Source organism: Pezoporus wallicus, unplaced genomic scaffold (genome assembly GCF_028554395.1).
Source record: "Pezoporus wallicus isolate ANWC-B61680 ecotype Strahan unplaced genomic scaffold, APGP_CSIRO_Pwel_v1 contig_1583, whole genome shotgun sequence".
In the NCBI taxonomy this organism is placed as follows: domain Eukaryota; kingdom Metazoa; phylum Chordata; class Aves; order Psittaciformes; family Psittacidae; genus Pezoporus; species Pezoporus wallicus.
The window spans coordinates 1,239,586-1,261,787 of NW_026637266.1; the positions used below are offsets into that span (position 1 = coordinate 1,239,586).

Here is a 22,202-nt window from a genome sequence, read left to right on the forward strand (position 1 = left end):
TTAGATTCAAATCCCTGCTAAACCCTCTGCTTACACTCGTGGTTAATATTATTTTTATATCTGTCTTCAGAAATGAAAGACAGCAGCAGCTCACACATAGCAGCAACACCATCAGCAGCTTTTAAAGGCCAACTCTGTAGATTAAAGGGTGATACACTGAGCACCAAAATCCCACCACCCCAGCATCTACTGATTAGGTTGGGAGAAAAGCTGAGTGACAAACATGTTTCCAATCTGCCTAGCCCATGCAGTGAAATGGAGCAATCTGGTCTGAAAAGGGATTTAGACTTTTGTTGTGCACAAGGGGAGAAAAAGCTGATTTAAATCCATCAACAATGCTCTCCCTCTTGGTGATCTCGGAGATAAGGAACAGAGTCTGGACACAGTTCATATCCTACCTCTCACCAGGCCCCACACTTCCACTCAAAGACAAAAGCTGGCAGATGAGGGCAAACGATGCTGCCTTGCTATTGAGCCGCCTGCTCACATCAAAACATTGTACAATGCATGGAGCCTGCCTGGGGCATCTAATCTAGCAGTTTTTAAAGGGAGAGAGAATCCCAGCCCATAGAAAGAGAAATATACGGCCTTTTAGTTAATAAAAAACATTGCTATTAATTAATATGTGTATAGCACTGCATATGTAGAAAGGATCTTTGCAGACAGAGAAGTCTTGCTCCAATCTGTTTACAGCCTACACCAGATAGGCATTTACACCAGAGAATAACAACAGCCTGCAGGTGGTACAAGTGGGGCAGGCAAAGAAGAGACATCGGGGGAAAAAGAAAAAAAGGAAAAGGAAATAAGGTTTCTGAGAGAGCTATTAGATTCCCTTACAAGAAAGCAGATCACATGGTTTTCTTTATCCTGGTTATTTAATGTATGCCATCCCCGTGCACTTCACTGTGACTGCCATAAGGAGTGAGCCATTACATTCTCTCTTTATCTCTAGTCATAAGGACTGAGAATGAGGTGATAACCCATTTTCCTGACACCTCTCTCAGACCCTTGGTTAAAAAAAAAAAAAAAAAGAAAGAAAAAAAAAAAAGAAAAAACTGAAAAGAAATAAATAAATTTTGCCTTGTTTTAGCCAAAAAAAAAAAATATTAAAAGGTTACAAAAACACATTTCTGGTTGCCTATAAGCAAATCTGCTCTTTGCTCACCTTTAATTGTACTCACTTTTAAAAATAAAAGTAAAATGAAACAGCCATGCAGGGGTGCCCATGGGGAAAGTAAATCTGTGCAAAAAGCAGAGGCTTGTTTTCTTGTGGCTGAAATGCAGATGATGCCCTAGGACAGTTGTGAATAACACCAACAAAATGGTTGCTGGAAAACAGCAACAGCAGCACCCATCACCTCCACTCCTCTGTGGATGCCCCTAGCAATAGGTGTTAGTGCAGAGCTTTCTCATTCACGGTGATTAAAACAGACTTCAGCAAACCCTTATTGCTACCATCTTTGGAGAGCAGCATTCAGATGCAGATTGCCTTAAATCCCATCAACCCATTCAGGCGTCTGTACGCAAGTGTGTCTGCCTCTGCATGTGTGTATGCGTGTGCGTGTTTAGATGCATTTATACACATACACAATTCTCACTATGCACACGCCTCTCCATCCTCTCATTCAAACAGAAAGAGCTAAAATTGTCAAAGATGAGAATGTGTATTTTCCAGGCTACTCTGTCAGATGCTCATGTGTGCATCTTATAAATATTTCATACCAAATATTTAACATTATTCCTTCCCCTATCGGATCAGCTTTGAAATGCTCCTCAAAGTGAATTCTCCTCTAACAATGGCTTGACGCAAAAGCCTTTTTTCTCTCTTAAGAAGAAGAGGCTGCACATGGTCTGCTACCATAGCAGCATGAATAGTTCTTATTTAATGGAAAATAAAAGATACTTTACATTAATTCAGTGGGGGATGGAAAGCTGGGCACATGCATACCTTGTGCTTCAAACATGGAGGAGCATCATACCTTGACCTCCCCTCTCCTGGTCCCACGATTATTACCCAGCTTGCATTAGAACCGTAATGGGAAGTGACAAGTTTATGTAAATGATCCACACAAGGATTTTGCTCTTGTAAAACAGAGCAGTTACTCTGGGCTTTCTAATTATTTCATGCCTTGTGGTTCTGTGATGGGGCAGAGATGACGATTACTTGAAAAGTATATTGTGATTGACAAGCCACTGTCCCCCTGGAACTCATTAAGGCCTGTGCTTTGCAAGAAGGGGTAGGAAACCCTACCAGGCACACCACGCACACACACACCCTCACCCCAGTGTTGGTTGTTCTTTCAGATCATTTGTTGGGATTTTTGCACTAGTAGAGAAAAGTATAATCTGTGTATATCTCGAACAAGTACCACCTCCCAGCTACAAGCTGACCAATTATTTTTTGCTTTCCCATTTTTATTTGAAAATCTGCATGATTCATAGCAAAACACCATCAATCATGCAGCAATTTTTTGATTTTAGCTCACTGGATGGGAAATTCACTTGTTCCACAGTAGACTGGTCAACAGAACAGGGAGCAGAGAGTGCCTGGGGTAGGGGCCAAGGGCCACCACAAAAGCTGCCAGAGATGCATTTCTGCTGCTGTGTGATTTGTGCCAAGTGCCTTCCAGCATGTACGAAGGGGCCGTTCTGCTGCCATTACATGACCTCTTTTCCTTCCTTTTTTAAATGATTTTTCTGGCCTCCAAACTTGCAAGCAAAATGACGATTTGGCAAAAGTAGAGCCCATGTCTTTTGAAACGTACACCACCCTCCAACCTCAGAGAGGGAGAAAAAATCCTATTGAGGCAGCTGCATTAATGTTTCCCATTGTAGAAGTGGTTTTGAATTCTGCTGCTGGTTTGGGATGTTACACAGTTTAGCATAAAATCAATTCATTGTTAACTCCATTGTGGTTGGATCTTATGGGCATGCAGCATTTCTTACTCTAAGTTACATTTGATTTTTGATTGAAGTAAATCCTCTGGAGATACTTACAAAAGGCACATGGAGTGCTTCAGTTCTTCCATTAGAAAACATCGGCACTTTGGTAACTTTGAGCTGCCTCAATCTTTGCAAACAATTAAAAAAAATAAAAACCACAGCAGCAATCAACTTTTTGCCTTTTCGGTACTTAATTCATAACCTTTCCATCAACCTACTTGACTATGTCTGTAAGAATTCAGAATGTGAAATTTATGCTTTTCCTATTATGTGCCTATCATTGCATTTAAATAACAGCAACCCATCATCTCTAATATTTTTGTTGTGCCTAATTTATCAGTAGATATTAACAAAAAAAAAAACCTCTGGGCCATGGATATTTAATAAACAGACCAAATCCTCAATATCTAACTCATCAAACTTAGGCCAAAATCTGTGTATCACTGATATTCAATCAGCATAAAGATAGAAACACAGGAAGAGTGAAAAGAGAGAAGAAGAAGAATAAAAGCAAAAAAGGGGAGGAAGACATAGAAGTGTGTCAGCTACTTTTTGGAAGAGTGAAAAAGTGAATATGCCAGGGACTAGGGAAGGTTTTCAAAAACACTGAGCATTGGCATAATTTGTCTCCATTGAGGTGGTTCCTGCATTATGAGACTCATAAGCAGAAACATAAGCTAATGCAAGGATTGTTGAGCTCTGCCTTCTGAGTATGTGCAGTTTGCTAGCAGCTCAAGTGCACTCAAGCTGAGGATGAATCACATGACGAGGAACAAAGCTCAGCCATCGTGTAATTCCTGTCAGTCCAAAATTGCAGCTGTAGAAGGAAGCAAGTTAGCAGAGAGGGCAGAGGACAGTATTGCTAAGTTTCTCTGTCATGCAGTTTTATGTTCTCCTTTCCTGCTTACGCATTGAGGCCATAATCATCTCTTGCTGGTGAACTGTGCCCACTGCTTCCCCTTCCTTGGCTCTCCAGGATACCAGCTCGATGGCTCTCAGCCACTTCAGAAAATTGGCATGCCATTTACTGGGAGAATAAAGCTTACCCTTATTCGGTGTGTTCACCTGATGCACACCTTCATTGAGTCAGACTTCCTGGGAATGACAGGAGTGGAACATCTCCCTTATGAGGAGAGGCTGAGGGAGCTGGGTCTCTTTAGCTTGGAGAAGAGGAGACTGAGGGGTGACCTCATCAATGTTTACAAATATGTAAAGGGTGAGTGTCAGGATGATGGAGCTAGGTTTTTTTCAGTGATGTCCAGTGACAGGACAAGGGGCAATGGGTGTAAACTGGAGAATAGGAGGTTCCATGTGAACATCAGGAAAAATGTCTTTACTGCGAGAGTGACAGAGCACTGGAACAGGTTGCCCAGGGGGGTTGTGGAGTCTCCTATGTTGGAGATATTCAAGGCCCGCCTGGACAAGTTCCTGTGTGATGTACTCTAGATTACCCTGCTCTTGCAGGGGGGTTGGACTAGATGATCTTTTGAGGTCCCTTCCAGCCCTTGGGGTTCTGTGATTCTGTGAATCTCATTTGGCATCTCATTTGATTTGGAGGCCAGCAGCTAGAAAATACAGTTTTATATGCAAACTGAGCACATATAAACTGAGGGACTGTGTAGAACAGAACTGTCCACAAGTCATTTAGCACTAGCACAGTACTTTTGTACTAAGCAAACTTTACCTTATCTCTGCTCAACTCCGGCAATAGCTCATTATCTCCTTGAGCGTCCTTCAGAGGGAGCAGAAGAAATCTAGTGGGTTTCTATTGGAAAATTGTATAACAGCTGAGAATCTATAGCTTAAGCATCTTCAATAGCAGAAAATACATGAGCTGCAGGTAAGCCTTCTGTTGTGATTCCCATCCACAATTGTATTACAGGGCAGTTCTTAAATAAAGAACTATTCTGAGACCAAATGTGAAAACAGAGGATCCCTGAAGCTGAATGTTTTCAGAGTTTGGACCCTCCTGGCTCCAGGGGATAAGCAGACACTTTTGCAATTTTATCAAGAACCTTTTGTCACTGCTGTTACCAAACCATTGGCCTCTGACCATAGAGATGCAGAAAGAGTGACAAGCAGAAAATATTTTGATAGATAAGAGCACCATAGTCAGTTCTACAGAGACTGTCAAAAACTTAACAGATAGAAAAAAATCTTAGCAACAGTTTGAGAGTAACAAAATTCAACAAGCAACAGGTCATTTACACTGGAAGGGCATTGAAAGGGACTGGCTAAAATCATAGTCATATTCAGTATGCCATATTTTAATGGCAAAATTGCTCTAAATTAAGTTTAATCATTATTTTGAAGAGTGCAAGTTGCAAGCATATACAGGAAGACTGAGCTCTAGGAACTCTTGATCATGATCATGTAGCATCAGCCACAGCCACTAACTGTAGAAAACAGAACAGAGAAGAAACTACCACTTTATTCAGAAAACATCTTGGAGAGAAAGATTCAAAGAGGCTGAACCATTTGCTTCAGTACTGGTGATAATCAGGCCTATTATGTTACACAGGAGAACTGTTGTCAGTGAAGTGAAAGGCATAGCATAAGCGTCTACAGCCTATACTTCACCAAGTCTATATGATTATCTGTGGGAAAAGTCAAGATGGCTCAGTTCGTATAAGTACACTAGTACAAATATTTATATAAACTATGCCTTTAAAATAATCTCTGTTAAAATTCAAGCTAGCATACTTCTGGCATGATTAACTAGTCTTGGTGCAAGTGTCTGCCCTTTACGTTGCTTTATGTGGATAATGCAAACAGTTGTTAATGACATATTTTAAGTTACATTCTGCTACTTTTGAATGGAGCAAGTCATGTTGTGGAAGTCCCAAGTATCTTCTCAAACTGGTCAAGCCCCAAACCCCGCTTCTTAGCAGAAGAAAAGCACGTTATTTTACTAAGCGCATCTGTATATGCATATGTATATATTCATATTATATAACTTTTATATATTAAACTGCAGATAGCAAACAGGTGTTTAAAGTCTTTAGACCTGGCTGCTTCAAGTTATGCCAGTTTGATGATTTCCAACAGGTTGTGGAGCTTGGGGATTTGTCTTCTCTTTTGGCTATTTAAGCAAACTGAAGGACTCATCACAAGGAAAACCTCATTCTCTCCATTCCATAAAACTGGGTTGAAAGCCTCTCCAAGCCATCTCTACTTGCAGTTTTTCTCACGTACCTTTTCTGGTTTCTGATATTCAAAAACAAGAATCACAGCACACACAAGAGGAGGCAAAAAAAAAAAAGCCTGAAGAGAGCACAGCAAAATTTTATGTCAGCTGAGGAGGGCTGACCCCTCCAAAACCCACAGAGAACATGGCAGGGCTGAGAGGCTGAGGTGGTCAGAGCTTCTGCCCCTTGGAAGGAAGAGCTTGACCCATGCACACAGCACCACCAGGGGACACAGGCAGAGGAAGAGTTTTAAACTTGAACTGTCCATTTAAAAACATAATTAACAGCAGAGGCCACAGATAATGCATTGTCAATCTAAACCCTACCCAAACATAAGACAACAAATTTGGTCAGCTTCATTTGCTGAAGGTTAGACGAGTTATATGTGAAATATAACTGCATCCTGAAGGTCTCAGTAAAGAACACTCACAAAATACCAGTCTTAAACACTTGGGAGCACAACACATTATCATCACAGAAGATAAATCTTGCAGTTTCAAACCCAGCTGCAACTAAAGCATTTATATCTCAAATCCATAGCTGACCTTTCTGCATACATCTCTGTTCTTTACCTTGCCCTCCTCCTGCTGTGAAATGTGCAATAATTGCACAGCGGATGACTTTTGTTTTCTAAGAACATGACATGGCTATTATTAATGTGGCCTGGTATTAGTCTGTTTTCCTTTTCATCTTTATCGGACATCTATATCTCTCTCGGAGGTCTTGTTTACATAAAACAGTGCACTTGGATGCATGGTGCTTAATGAGTTTCTGTATAACAGACGAGAGTGAGTACAGTACACTATGCTTTCTAATTATGAATCATTTGACTGTGTTACGAGAAAGAACGTCAGCAAATGGTGCCAAAAAGCTTCTTTCTAATTTCTTTTATTGCTATAAAGAACAGCCATAAATTATGAGTTAGGACAATGCTGCTTTGCTCCAAGCAGAAGCAGTAGGAAGAGAAAAACCCCTGGCTGTGCTCGTATTTCATGCTCCCTGAGCAGTGAGTGGCTCCTTCCTACATCTACAAGGCTCTGCCAAGGATAGTATAATAAAGCTGGTCAAACTCTGGTCTCAGTGGGTCTGACTACACTGGGGATCTGAAGAGAACTTCCCAGCTTCAGATTCACATTTTCCCCTCAAATACCAAGGAGCCTTGAGTGCATGCAGTCCATCCAACACCACCTACTTCCTGTCAAAAGAAAACCCAGGTGAGGAGGCAGCAATGGAGTCATGGTGTGCAGTGCTCTAGCCTGCAGCCCACCACAGAACTCACTGGCCTCATAGGGACATCCAGGCAACCCATGGCGTTTTGATGGCCCTGGGAATTTTAATCCACACTCAAAAAACTGAGAATGTGGTACAAAAGCAAGACATGCACACGCCATCATCCGCTCATCTACTAGCACAGGGAGAGGTACAGCATGGCTAACTGGCTCTACACCCTTAGCAAACAGCAGCTTCCACAAAAACCTTCATCAGAGAACACGATTTATGCCCTTTCTCTAAGTTTTGCCAGTGTAGTTATAAATGACTGAGTTCTTCCTATCCGTAAGTCAAACAATCAGAATGTTTGTTACTGCTGATTCCCCTGCATAGTGCAACCACAAGCTGTCTTGTGCAAGCTCCCATGAAGCCCCACCACAAAAGCATACCAGAGGTATGCTTAACATAAACAAAGTGCCATAGCACATGCATTTCAAGTCTACTTTGGGCCAATTCACTGGGCACGAAGAATCATGTTTCCTACAAAAGCTGCAGGAGCAGCGGGAAAACAGAGGGGATGAAGTTGCTTTGAGGTCACCTTTGTCTCCCTCTAGCCTCCTTTCCCTTCCCCTACCCTGGGCTGCATCCCCCAGGAGAGCCAGCCTGGCTCTGCAGTATCTCTGATGGAGCCTAGCACAACTAGGGTGGCCAGGGGCATATTTTTTTGTATATTTTGCAGTACAGCAAAATGAATGTGTCAGATTAGCCAAAATTGGCACCCTGAGCCCAGAAGTCCAAATAGGATTTAACAGTGAATAAGAAAAGCGGTATCATCCAGTAAATAATGGAAAGCCAACTTGCCTGAACCAGAAAATTATTTCAGAGTATTATGCTGATACTTACTTCAGGGTAATGGAAAACTCCCACTGCAAGTCAGCAATAAACTTTTTTTTGTTATGAAAATAAAGTAGAAACATTCTTACATTTTGATTTCTTACGTGACAGGTAAGATATTCCTTTCCTCCAGTAGAATTTCATATTAAACCTTGCCTTGATATAAGAACAAAGTAGATAAACTACCCAAACTTTCCATTTAACTTGTGGAGCATCATGCCCTTGTTAAGGGGTCAAGCTGTTGGGAATATCATATGTCACACTGCACATACACACTCTGGAGTAAGAGACGTAAGATGTCAAAGCAAATCAGTGTCAACAATAGAGAAGGAGTTAACCCAGTCACATCTGTTGCAGAAATAAAATCACAGAATGATAGAATGGTTTGGGCTGGAAGGGACTTTAATGATCATCTCATTCCAACCCCCTTGCCATGGGCAGGGGCACCTTCCACTAGACCAGGTTGCTTAAGGCCCTGTCCAGCCTGGTCTTGAACACTGCCAGGGATGAAGCACCCACTTCTATGGGCAACAATGCTCAGTGCTTTAGGAAATCTCTTTGGATCTGTTTATAGGCACAATTTGGCCAAATCATTGTTGATCCCAGGCTAGAGACATCTTTTATGGTAATTATTTTGTTTTATCTCTACATGCATCTTTTTCAGATGAAACTAGCAATTTTTTGATTTAAAAAATGTCCAAGATGTTTCCCTGGCTGAAGACTGATACTTCGCAAGCATCCACGATTACAAGGCAGAGTACATGCTTGATGAAATAGAAACGTGCATAATGTGAATTTCAGATAGTTACAAGACAACATTAAAATTGAACGCTATGTGTGTGCTTTAAGAGACTGGTCTTGCCTTGTAACTGAGAGTGTTAGCCCAGTCCAGATAATTCCTGGTATGCTGAATAAGAAATGTAAAACTGCCAGTTTCCTCAAGAAATGCCATTTCTAGAGGTGAGATCTTTCAAGAACATCAGTCCAAAAACGTGGAAGAGCAAAAGCCTGTAACTGCTATAGAAAATCTGAGCTAATGTAAAGAATACAGTAAAAAGAAGCAAAGCAGCAGAGGGCTTAAGGGGGAAAAGGGAGAAAGAAAAAAGTCTTTCAAAATCCAGATTTTTCAAAAGCAGAAGGTAGAAAAGGAAACAAATACCAGTAAACAACAAAAAACTGGTCATTATTTTTTTGACCTACACTTATTTTCAGTTGCTTCTGGAGCAGGAGGGGACAGCGTCCTTTTTTAGCTCATGGTTGAATTCCAAAAGCAAGTAGAAGAGAAAGCCCAGGTGTGGGGGTGCTTTGTTAGATTCAAGTGCTTCTGAGCAGTGCACTGCTCCATTTCAGTACAGAGGTAAAAAAAAAAATCTAGGCTTTCTAGTCAAATAGGATATTTATTTCTGCAGCATACAGTCTGATTATTATGGATCTGCTCCCACAGGCTTCACGCAACTCCTTCCTTAAGACTATTTCCTATAGCTCTGTAATCCACAACGCTGTTCCACATAATAACAGGCTAATCATTGCCCTACTTTTAAAAATGCAAAAAGTTTTTGACATGCTACATAGAGGTACTTCCCAAACAGCCCATAAACCTGCCCAGCAGATTCCTCCTCCATTTCCTTACTTGCTGTTATCTCCCCTAGTATCTTGTCTTGTAGAGTTTAATTTAGATTGCAATATCTTTGGGCCAGAGGACACGTAAATCACCTGTGGCTCCACACAAATATTGAGTAACAGCAGAATCTGACTTTAGAGCCATAAAATGATTTCCAGACTTTAAGTTCTAGAAGTCTCAAACTTTTAGGCATTCCTACACGGATAACTGACAGGCAGTACTCCACAGGCTATCAAATAAGTGAGAATAAAAAGTGAGTGAAAAGGGAAGTTTTTCAGAGGCTTCCTGAATATTTTTGCTACATTGCACAACTAATTTTTCAAGCTATGAATCTAGGTTCCCGATCACACCGGTATATAGCAGTAACTCAGTTCTCAACCGCTTTTTGAAACTAAAGCTTTAAATCCTGACCCTGTTGAAGTCAACGGTAATTTTGTACTGTCACTACAGTTATTTGTGTCTAAGTGACATGAGCCTTCCACAAAAGGTTTCCACCATAAACTCTTGCCATTAAAACTACTAATGTTCATGAACTGAACTTGGCACTGCTTTCACGGTTTATTTTTTTACATCATTAGGCTCTACAGGAGATCCACATTTATCTGATAAATTTATACATTACAAGATGTGCTAAAAGTCCAAATTTTACCAGTATCTTCAAAAAGCTGTGGCAGGGAAAAAGCTGCAGCAGGGAAAAAGCAGCTTGAAGTGAGAATGTGCAATCCAAGCATACAATGGAAGTGTTCAGATCCTAAGGAGGAGGAAGGAAATTACGCTCCCACATCACAATGTGATACCATGGTGCCCCATCACATGAAATACAGTACAGGTAAACAGGAGGAGAAAATAGAACTAACTCCATCTTGATCAAAACGTTTGACTTGAGGAAAATAATGCATTCTGGGACATCCAAGCACCTCTTTCATCCATAAGGCAAGAAAAACTTGCTCTAGGAATTCCAGAGGGCATAAAAGCACTAAAAGCAGTTACGGAGTTTTCAGTCAGACTCACAGAGTGTGCAATAACTTTTCCCTTTGGTCAGCTTTTCCCAAAAAATGTCCCCAGCATGAAAAAAAGGTAGCATTCAGGGATGTGCCTTACCAGTCCAGGCCAGTGTGCAATGGTTGCCTGCAGTTGTGGCATGAACTACAGCCCACTGATCCTGTTGTACCAGCTTTACAGAGCTGCTGATCAGAATTTTTTTATCTGCAAATGACATGAAAGGATGATGTGCAAGTCCAGAGGAGGGCCACAATGATGATCAGGGGACTGGAGCACCACCTGTATGAAGATAGGCTGAGAAAGTTGGGGCTATTCAGCCTGGAGAAGAGAAGGCTGCATGGAGACCTCATAGCAGCCTTCCAGTATCTGAAGGAGGCCTGCAAAGATGCTGGAGAGGGACTATTCATTGGGGACTGCAGCAACAGGACAAGGGGTAATGGGTTTAAACTTAAACGGGAAATTTAGGTTAGATATAAGGAAGAAGTTCCTTACTGTGAGGGTGGTGAGGCACTGAAATGGGTTGCTAAAGGAAGTTGTGAATGCTCCATCCCTGGCAGTGTTCAAGGCCAGGTTGGGTAGAGCCTTGGGCAACATGGTCTAGTGTGAGGTACCCTGTCCATGGCAGGCGGGTTAGAACTAGATGATCTTAAGGTCCTTTCCAAACCTAGCTATTCTATGAGGTTAGAAGTCCTGCCCCTAGCTTTTCTTACTGTGACTGAAGAGCAAAAAAGAGCCAGCAGCCTACATCCTAAGTACCAGTCACAGTCCACGTACAACCATTGTTTTAAGCTGTCCTTGGGATTTGAATTGGGAGGTCCAGATTTGGCTCTAATTATTTCCACCACCACCACCCGAGATCACAGCTATTTAGATGTTGAGTTTAATTTGGTTTGAAGCCTGTTTAAAGGAGATTGGTCCTGGTACACCACAAATGCCTTGTGTCTCCCTTGGGAGAATCCCATCCTTCAGACCATAGTAACTGAAGAGGAAAAGAATGGAGACAAGCAAGGCCAAATACCTCTTAATTTGCCATGGGGATCGTACATATGTCCTTGCTGTATGCTGCACCACCTCAAGATGGGAACCCCTTTTCCCATGACTTTACTGGCATGCCAGACACAAGCACTGAAGGCTAATGTATTGATATGAGAACATGAATTGGGCAATTTACATCTTTCTGCTAGAACACAAGTAACTATTAATAATATGTCTTCTAGGCTCAGCCCTTTGTCTAGGGTGATTCTGCTTTACACAGCCTGATCCCACATAAAACACTTTTCATGAAAACGCAGTTAGGTTTATCAGCACACACTATATCAATACACATCAAATAGTCTTCATATAATAGGATGACAACTCCTAAATTCCTTGTTGTAGAATGGAATTTCACCTCAAACACATTCAAATATTCCAATATAAAAAGTGCTCTTGTTACTAATGAAATATACTATAGTACCTCAGTAACATGCTATAGGCTTGGGCTCTCCAGTTCGAGATACATGTGCATCTGTATTTGTCAATTTACTTTAGTTCTTAGCATTTTGAAGTTGCTATGGGTATCTGGCTCATGTGATAGTGCCCGTCAAACAGTGGCCACAGAATACATCTTGGATACCAGGCATCTAGAAATGGGTGCATGTGAATGGTACTCAAAAAGGTGAGCTCTGACATTGAGCTGCACAATCCCTGAAAGTAACTGCAATTTTGATCTGCTCTGAAAAGCTGATACAGTGCCTGGCTGTCTCTTTGTTGTAAGAGGCTGGGAATTTCCTGCAAAGCATGTAATATGCTTGAGGCATCAAGTTTTTTACATTTATTTGCCAAAAAAATAAGGGTGTATTTTTTGGCATTTTTCCATGGTGACTTAATTCAAGGACTATGAACAAGATGGAAATGGAAAACACCTTTCAGTTACAAAATACTACTTGCACACACTCTGAATCTTGATAGTTTAAACCACAGTAAGCACCATAAGAACCAAGATAAAACCCCAAAGAGATTGATAGCAGTTAACTAAAAGCATCATAAAGTTAAGCACAGTAGAGCCCTTTAGAGTTCACTGGCCAATGCAACGGGAACAGAGTGAGGAATAGCGGGGTTTGTCCTCATGCTGGGATCCTGGGAGGAATAACACCATTGCATCTTGTCTCAACTTGCCCATCACAGACAGATGAAACATGCTTACCCTGTGGTCAAAAATGAGGAAGCATATAATACATAGTACTGAAAATCCTATGTTTCAAGATTCTTACTGCCTTTTCTGGAGTTAAAAGATTCTGTAAAAGTCCTTCTTTGCTTAAAAAAAAAAAAGTTTCAGTCTTCATTATAAAGTGTGATGCCATGAGCCTTGAGTTTTCAGGAAAGAAACAGAGAGGTGACCGCATCAATGAACTAATATGATTTAGGAGCTTGACTTGCTTTGAACACAGAGACTGCAATACCACATACAGTAAAAGTATGTTTTGAGATCCCTAAATTAAACACTTTAGAACCAGCTCTTTCAGATTTTGGTCAGGGTTTGTTTTTTTTTTTGTCTGTTTGTGATTTCATCATGCTGAACTTAAGATACCCAAATGTTCTGAAAGGGACAGCAACTGAGTATTTAGCTTCCACTCCCCCCTCCCCCCCCCCCACTTTCATCATACTCCTTTAAACAGACTCCACAGATACAGAGACATTGTTATTACTAGCAATTTCAAGCAATGTTGCGGTCCCAACCTCAATTTATGTTTTAACAGGCTTAAACATCACTAATTCAAATCTTATGTTACCAGGATAACCTCAAGAATGCCTCTAGTTTGGTACCAAGTCACCTAGCCACAGCCAGGACAACTACAAAAGCCCTTAAAGCTTTTCAAAGCCCCATTTTTCTTTATTTCATTAATTTTATAAGCAGGGAAAGTTTATTTCTCTCCTTCAGAAGGGCTACTTTTCCTAGACCACCAGAACAAACTGCTTCTGGTTTTTGCAGCACCCTTGAAGCTGAAATTGGGTTATTTCACAGAAGGGTCTATGAATATGAACAAGATAAAGCTGAATTGATGGTGTCCACCCGCAGCGATCAGATCACACAGCTGTTCATGATGTAAACCCAAACAGAATGGAAATGCTAAACATGACGTATCTTCACACTCCTGGGACCTGCTTGTCTATTCTTTCAACTTCAGCCTTATTCCTATGCTTCTGGTCACTTTATGGTCACAACCACTTACTGGATTTACATAAAGTAACATTAATTTCACTAGCTACTTCTGTACAGAAGGGGTTTTGTCTTAGGTTTGGTTTGCTGTTTTTAATCAGAACCCTCTTGTCTCTTTCCACCTTGTTTCTCAAACTGACTTCCTGCAGCGGATGGTGAAACCTGCTAGCTCCTCAAATCAGCTGTGTGGTCTGGTGAAACTTTCACAAAGTTCCATGTGTGAAACATCAAGCCTTAGTCAACAGTTGTGTCATGAGAGAGATGATACAATGCCAGCAGGGCAATCAGAAGCAGACAGTAATGAACTTATGGAAAGCCAGAATTTATCGTGTGGTTATTGCTAGTATTTGTTTAAAAGCGATCCTTTAATGCAAATGTTGAGTGCAGATTTCTTTGAAATGATGTAATTTAAGATTAAGAGCTCACATGTGCCAATAGCTAGACTGATCAGCAAACAAGGGAAGAGCGTCCTCAGACTTTCTACAAAGTAATGTTCTTCCAGTTGCTTCCAGTTTAAATCCAAGTCTTGGTATAAGAAAAGCTATCGTACCCATTGTACACACAAGCATTTCAGAGCCCAGATCACTACGCAGTTTTGTAGCAAAATGCTAGAGATTTTTAAATAAACTATTAAATTGTTGCTGTCATTGTCTTGACTTTCATTGTCTTGTATTTTATACAGCCAGCTGATGTTCAAATGTGTTTTGTGATTTTAATCTTCTCCCTTAGGCTTACCCACAAAACACTACCACACACTTATTCAGCAAATTAACTAAATTATTTCCTTCCCAAATAAAAGCTTAGATCTTCATGGGGAAGGCTGATGGGTTTTGGCAGAAAAGTCTGGAATTATGGAGTCACTAACTGTAAATCAGCTAAAACCATAGATCAAGGAAGTACGGATTCAAAGAAGGCCACAGTGAGACAAATCTTGATTTTGTTTATAATTTGTAACTTCATTGACATCAGCTGAAGTACAATCACACTCCTTCGGATTTGCATGCCCACAGTACACACTTATACATATGCAACACAGAAAGGTTGTTTTCACCACAGCCAACCCACTTGGCCAACTTCTTCCCTTTTATGTCTATAAAAGGTACAGATAAGCAATATGCAATTTAAAGAAAATGCATAACTGGTAATTTATTTAAGAATCATTGGGAAGTTCATTATGGACAAAAAACAGAACAGGGAGAATTCTCACTCTACACATTAGTTTTGAGGGGCTGTATTTAAACAATAAGTAATCCTTCCTACAGCCATGAGATGCAGCCCGAAAGTCACAGACAGCCTTGGAAGAGAGATTCTTTGATGGTCAGACATGGACATGCCAACTGGATGCCTTCCTTCTGCGAAAGAAAGCTTTACATCTCTAATTTCCTAGACACGACCTTACTGCCAGTCCCACTTACACATCCTCAGCAGGATAACCTATTCTTTGTCCTATAGAAATAGCATTGACCCATACTGTCGTCGTCCCCCCAAGTCAAAGGTGCAGAGCTTCTTAAACTAAGAACATCCTTCCTCTGTAATCCCACTCCCCTTTTCCTCTGGCTGTCAACAGCTCCAGGTAGGCCCTGTGGGACTTGAAAGCACTTAGCTGACCAAGTAGGGATCACCCTCCTTTTAGCTGCGACAGGAGAGCTACTTCACTGCCATCCATCCATCACACACAAGTAAGGGAAGAAGAGGGATGAGGATGCTGGGGGGGGGGGGGAATCAAAAAACCCCCATACAACCCCACACAGTGCTCATCTCAGTGTTGTTTCAGGGGCTTTTGGCTGCAGGATTTGTGCTGACCATAACTTTCAGTGTCTATTGCTCTCCAAGCCCACATAACTTCTGGGTGGCCTTTTAGGAAGATGCAGGAGACTGGCCCCCACCACATACAACTATGGAGACATTGCCTCCCAGGGCAGGCTGTCTGCACCAGTGCTGAGGATGATGGAGGGTCTCTGCTTCCTTCATTTGCAGTGGAAGGATTTGAGCTGAATACTGTCAAGTGCTTCCTGTCCTGCACACACCCTTGTCAAAGAGCTCTTTGGAGAATACAGAAAGAGGATTACTGCTAATAGCTATCTGCCTGTCATTTGAAAATCTCAAGCACTGCTTCCTGGATTTCCCTTGTGAATTTCTAATGCACAATACTACAAGAGCACCTGAAAGGAAACTTTGCAGGGAGTACACACAGCAAGCAACAAGATGGTGAATACCCTGTGGAGCAGAAGTGAAGATCATAGCCTACACACCAGATACACTGAAGCCTTTTGGAGTAGCAAAGAGACATGTATTTGAAGCCATTTTGCCATCAAAGTAGGTTTACCCAATTCATTCCCTTTAGTGGTGCTGTAATTCATTCCACTATGCATTTTAGAAACAGTCACTCTGGGACTGAATTCACTCAGTATAGTTAGCAACATAATGCTACCCAGGCAGTCCTCCTTATTCAGCATCAGCACTTAGACTTGCAACTGTGCCACAGACAGTAAATTTCTTGGACCAAGCTAACAGCTTAATTGATCGGGCCCTAACAAAGGGTCCAATATTAATCCCATAGGAACCTTCAATAGGAACTGTTTCTGACCCTCAGGAGTTTTGACTGTGTTTTATTTAAACAACATAACCAGAGCATTGGCATAGCCTTTGGAGATGCTGCATCTAATTCTTGGACCAAGACAGCAGAAAAACACACAAGGTGTAAAGAATTGATAAGATGATCAAGAGCTCACCAGCTGATCATGCACATTAGCACTCTGCTCTCAAAGAATGAGGCTGCCATCCAAAAAGCCCTGTGGATTACAGGAGGTAAGGACACACATTTGCAGTGCCTTGGATTGATTTCCTTTACTTGGCAAGGGGAGGACTGTAAGGACATTCATGCTGTCCTCTTTGAAGAGCACTCTAACAACTTAGATATTCCTTTCGCTCAAGACAATTCCTCTACAAACCATACTCAGCTGTACTCTTATCCACAACTTGCTTCCTTTTGTCATGCTCCTACCTCAACTTCCGAACATTCTCCAGCTGCCCTAAAGAAGCAGCCTTGCAAAACACAAAGCGAGCTGCGAAACGTGACTTCAGTCTCTGACCACATGCCCCCTACTGGTGGTTCTCATTAGTCAGGTTGACAATACCCAGCACCTACTTTCCCTTTGACATGCTTCTGCCCTGTTGTGGGTTAACCCTGGTGGGTAGCTGATGCCCACACAGCCATTCCCTCACTCCCACAAACCCTAAGTGGGATGGGAGTGAGAATCAAAGGCAAGTGTGGAAATCATGGGTTGAGATAGTTTAATAGGCAAAGCGGAAGCTGCATACGCAACAGTTATTTGTGAGGATGAACACTGTAACTCTGAATGGCCCCCCTTCCTCCTCCTTTCCCCCAGCTTTGCATGCTGAACACAGTGTCATATGGCATGGGATATCCCTTGGGGTCAACTGGGCTTGGCTGTCCCAGCTGTGTCCCCTCGCAGCTCTCACGCACCCCAGCCTACTGCTGGTGGGGCAATGCAAGAAGCATAAAACGCCTTGACACTGCATAAGCGCTGTTGAGTACTAACACTGGCACGTTATCAACACTGTTTTGACCACAGATCCAGAACGTAGAACCCTACAAGCTTTTACAAATAAAATTAACTCTATCCCAGACAGGCCCACTACACATCCATTTCACAATCACAAAAGCAACACTAGGACATGTATTATACCAATAGCAAACAATTCCCCCCCATCTCATTAAGGGATATTTCAATTGAGTTTCTCTTTGTTATTTTAAACCTAGAGAAATGCGAAAAAAAGGCAAAAAAAAAATATTTTTTTTCATTCTCCCTTTTGTCATGCTTTTTGAAAGCAGCAAAAACGCCTGCAAGATACATGCTGAAGAGTGTTAAGCAGAATATGCTTTAAAATAGAGAAGCCACGAGCCACTGAAATTCAGTGCTGTTCCTGTACAATTAAAAGCTATCTCTGGCTTTTGCAGATTATACTTTATTTACTTGCATGAATTTTAACAAAGAAACACAAGAATTTTTACAAAATGAGCATTTCAAAGCAGCTCAACAACAGCCAGCATACATGTCAGAAAGAAGCACATGGGTATATTTGTAAGTCCCTGCTGAAAGTAGATGTTGCATAAAGTATTGAAAATGGGTATAGGGAAAAAATTGTCTCAGCCTTATCTATTAAAAAAAAAAACAAACCTAAAATAAAATGGACTATTCCAACTGTTTCTCTGAAAAAAAATAAACCCTTCAGAGTAGAGAAACTGGCTGGGCTTGTAGTTGTGAAGGCCAGCATTCCCCTTCAGCCCCAGGCCCGCAGGCTTTTACTCTTTAATGGCTTCATGCCCTCTAATTAAGGTTTCCAAATACAGTCCCTTTGAACAAATGTTTACATTTGTCTTGTTAATTCCCATTACTTAATAATCAGAGGCCCCTGCAGTTACCTCAACAGGGGAAGATGAACCAAAGACATGATCATATCAGAGTTTTTGACATTTAAATACCCGATTTGCGCAAACATAACAAAAGTGAACACCTGCAGATGTGAAAAATGGATGAGCAAAACTGACAACATGCATTTAAACTCCAAGTAAAAGTCTGAAAACACAGCTTGTGGGATTATAAATTAAGGTATGACAAGATACTCTCGTATAACATCTTGGTTAGTGCTTTTTAGAAATATCTTTCCCAAATTCCTCTTTAAAAACAAAGTTACCCAGAAAAGGAGGAAAGTTATCTTTTCCTTATGACAGATCAGACTCAATCATTTCCTGCCCATGCTGTTCTCCTTTGGGCAAGTCATTAAATCTCATTTGGGCTATATTTAGTCAAATAAATGGGGGCAATAGCACTTCCTCATGTCACCAGTGCTGTAAATGAGCAGGTCCTTTAATAGATGTGAGCCAGTCAAAGCTGGGTTTAGGAAAGTACAGAAGCACCTGGACAGCTGAGATAGAGGCAGGAAAGTCAAGCAGATTAGAAAAGCCAGTCAGGGAAAGACCTCCTTGTTCTAAATGATTTTTCTCTCTTGAGAGGGCATTGAAACCTGTGCTTCTAAGAAAGAGAGCATAGAGCTGCAGAAAAACATAGGTGTGTGGGAACCAGTAGCACTGGTTTGCTGAATTTTTCATTTGTGGATTTTTGCAACGTTAGGAGACATCATAAGAAGTGTTGTTTTGCTTACTTTGAAAAAGAAAACCAAACCCAAAAACAAAAGATAAAAGCAGAGAGGTGAAAGACAAAAGAAGCTAAAGGGGATGGAAAATGTGCCATGCCATTTCATGCAAGAGTTGAGGGTATGGAAGTTTACTGGAGACATGAAATGACTTTGTCAGAGGGCTCTATCACAGCAGATGTGGTAATCACCAGTTCAACTGAGGGCTAGCAGACTGAAGCATGCAGTACTACAGCCAGCTGCGACCCTTTCCAGGACAAGAAAGCTCTTCCCCACAGCAGGCATACCTTTACTGCAAGTTTGCTAGATAAGCCCAAGCTACAATATTTTCTTCAAAATCATGATGTCCGCTTATAATTTAATTTGTAATGGACATTTTTATATTTTTTCTACCTCTATCTTATACATCACATACCTGCCTAGAGCAACATTTTACAGGCAGATATAAAATTTAGGTAACGAAGGTTTATTGTAAAAATGCTGACACAACTGTTATAAGCATGGGACACATTGGCACCACTATAATTAAGCAGACATTTAAATGGGCAGTTGTTCGTTCAGTAAAATGACCATTCAAGTGCACAACATCTAAGCCTTTTCTCAACACCTCATGGTACCACCCTATCCAGGCAGCCAGCTTTCGCAAATAAATGAGTGCAGCAATTATTTTTTTGCAGGAGCGAAAAGGAAATAGTGGAATTCTTATGTTCTCCTCACATGCTTTGTGCCAGGAGCCACATGCTCATCTTTGCTAGAAGCAACCCAACAAAATGACTGTGTCCTTGGTACACAAGATTTAATGAGTCCTTTCTCTAACAGCAACCTGTGTTGTAACTACGTATGATATAATACTACACCTCTACCTATTTTTCTCTTTTTCTCCAAGGAGCCTTCTTATATCTTCTCTGGCAGTATTCTGTGATTCTGCTGCAATTTCATGATTTCTGCTACAATGCCCGTGCTAGCTTAACTGTGCCTGCTTTGCCAGCTAGAACATTCTAGCAGTAATACCAAACCACTCCAGATCCAAGCACGTGGAGATCAAGGTGGGCTGTACCGGTCTGCCAAGAAATTCAACTGTTCTATGCACAGCAGGAGCCACATCTCTAAAGCTGCTGGAATATCAGGTAGCCAAGTGGCTTGCAGCCCAGTGCTGCCAACATAAAGAACATGTATTATATGCTGATGTACTTGTCATACTGGGTGGAAGTGCTCGATAAAGACTTTACTCTTATTTACTAGATTCAGTTCCCAGCTCTTCCATCAGAATCAGACTGCAACATGGCAGTGACTGGACAGTCCTAAAGCCTTTGGGGATTTTCAGTGGTAAGCTTTTTGAGGAGGGAGTTTTTAAAGTACAGGACCAACTATAAACTATAACCAACTATAAACAGCTGTATGGACTGATTCTCTTACAGTTTGCTGGAAGATCCAAATGATACTTTGGCCTGCACAAATCCCTTTAATTTTCTACTGAGTTGAAAAGCTGAGGCAGGAAAAAAGAAATTTACTGGCCTGAAACAATGTCTTGCTTGACTTGTAATTTCTTGAGCCTTTTGATACAAAAAGTGAAGGAAAATGTTTTAAATGATCTTAAAAGAAAACTCAAGTCTTTTTACAATGACTTTTTTTAACAACCAAAAGAGACAAAAAATAAACTCCTACAATACTAATTAGCATCACTGAATTCCCATTTTAACACACACTACACAGGTCACCAGGCTCTGCAGGCAAGAGCACATATGTTTGGTATAGGTCTACATGCTTGCTTCCTCCAGGCACTAACACAGGTGAGCTCAGTTTCCTCAGACACCCATATTCAGCCTTTCACCAGATAGGTGCTCTAGGGGTTCAAAAGCCAACCATCCCCTTTTCTTAAGACACTTCTGGTATTTGGTTTTTGATTTGGTTTGGGTTTGTTTTGGTGTTTTTTTTTCCCAAATGCCACTTCTGCATTTGTTGGCTTGGTTTTTCTTGACAAGTTTTGCCTCTTTCTTGCTTTGGTATTGCCCTCTAGTACTCAAACTTTTGACAAGTACCTTATCTTGCATCTTTCTCTCCATTCCCCTGTATTAAACAATAATTATGCAGTAAACAGCCCAATAACCCAAGTCAGCATATGGTATTTATAAGTTCTTACTGTGCAGCTCTAAATCTGTCACAGTCTCCATTTAATGTCCTGAACTTTGCAAATGTCTAAACCACGTGGTAAACACACAGCTTCAATAGCAGTAAAGAAACCATCCCTTCAGAGCTGAGCAGTCATCCAACAGTCAGAGACTTCATACATGGACAAACAGTGAAGGTCACGCAGGAGAAGGGATGCCTAATGTTTCAGTAAAGCACTGGGTCTACCAAGTGCGTGCAAATCAAATCTTTCTGTGTGAACTCACTAAGTCTGCTCACAGCATGCAGGTGCAGCCACAAAGCACAACTACTTCTGCTGGTAGGTCTGAGCTCTCCAGCCCCCCTAGCCAGAGCATCTGGGCACAACTGCTGTGGAGCACAAAATAGGTAGCTCAGCAAGCATCCCCCATGACACAGCCTGCCCACCAAGCAACATGATCATAGAAGAAATCCTTCCTTTCCGTTTCACATCAGCAATGAAGGAGGAGTATCCACCGTCCCCACCATGAGAATAATGCAAAACATTGTTATTGATCATTAGATGAAGGAATCCTCTCTTTAATGTGGTCAATGGTTCTGACAGCTGATTTAGCTGCATACAAACAGAAAACAGCAAAAAGAGCAAAGAAAACCAGGAAGGCACAGTTCACTCCTATGTTGTGCTTGGTGGTGCTACACAGGTTACGCTGGGAGCTGCATTAGCATATGACCTACATTTTAAAATTAATTTTGTTCTCAAGTTAGGTGTTCAGGGTTTTTTACTCCTGCAGGCAATTGGTGCTATTGTATGTGTATTAATATATCAGCTCCACCATGTGTTTCCCCTCCCCTCCAGTGTTTG

General features: G+C 41.3%; 1 long non-coding RNA gene across 1 annotated transcript in view; it reads right to left on the reverse strand.

The window, feature by feature from the left end:
- Positions 1 to 13,146, reverse strand: part of LOC130596692 (uncharacterized) — a 120,018-nt gene extending 106,872 nt beyond the window's left edge. Inside the window, exon 1 of the long non-coding RNA XR_008971584.1 lies at positions 13,082 to 13,146. This is a non-coding gene — a long non-coding RNA (uncharacterized LOC130596692). The remainder of the gene's footprint in view (positions 1 to 13,081) is intronic.
- Between the last annotated feature and the right edge of the window lie 9,056 nt (positions 13,147 to 22,202).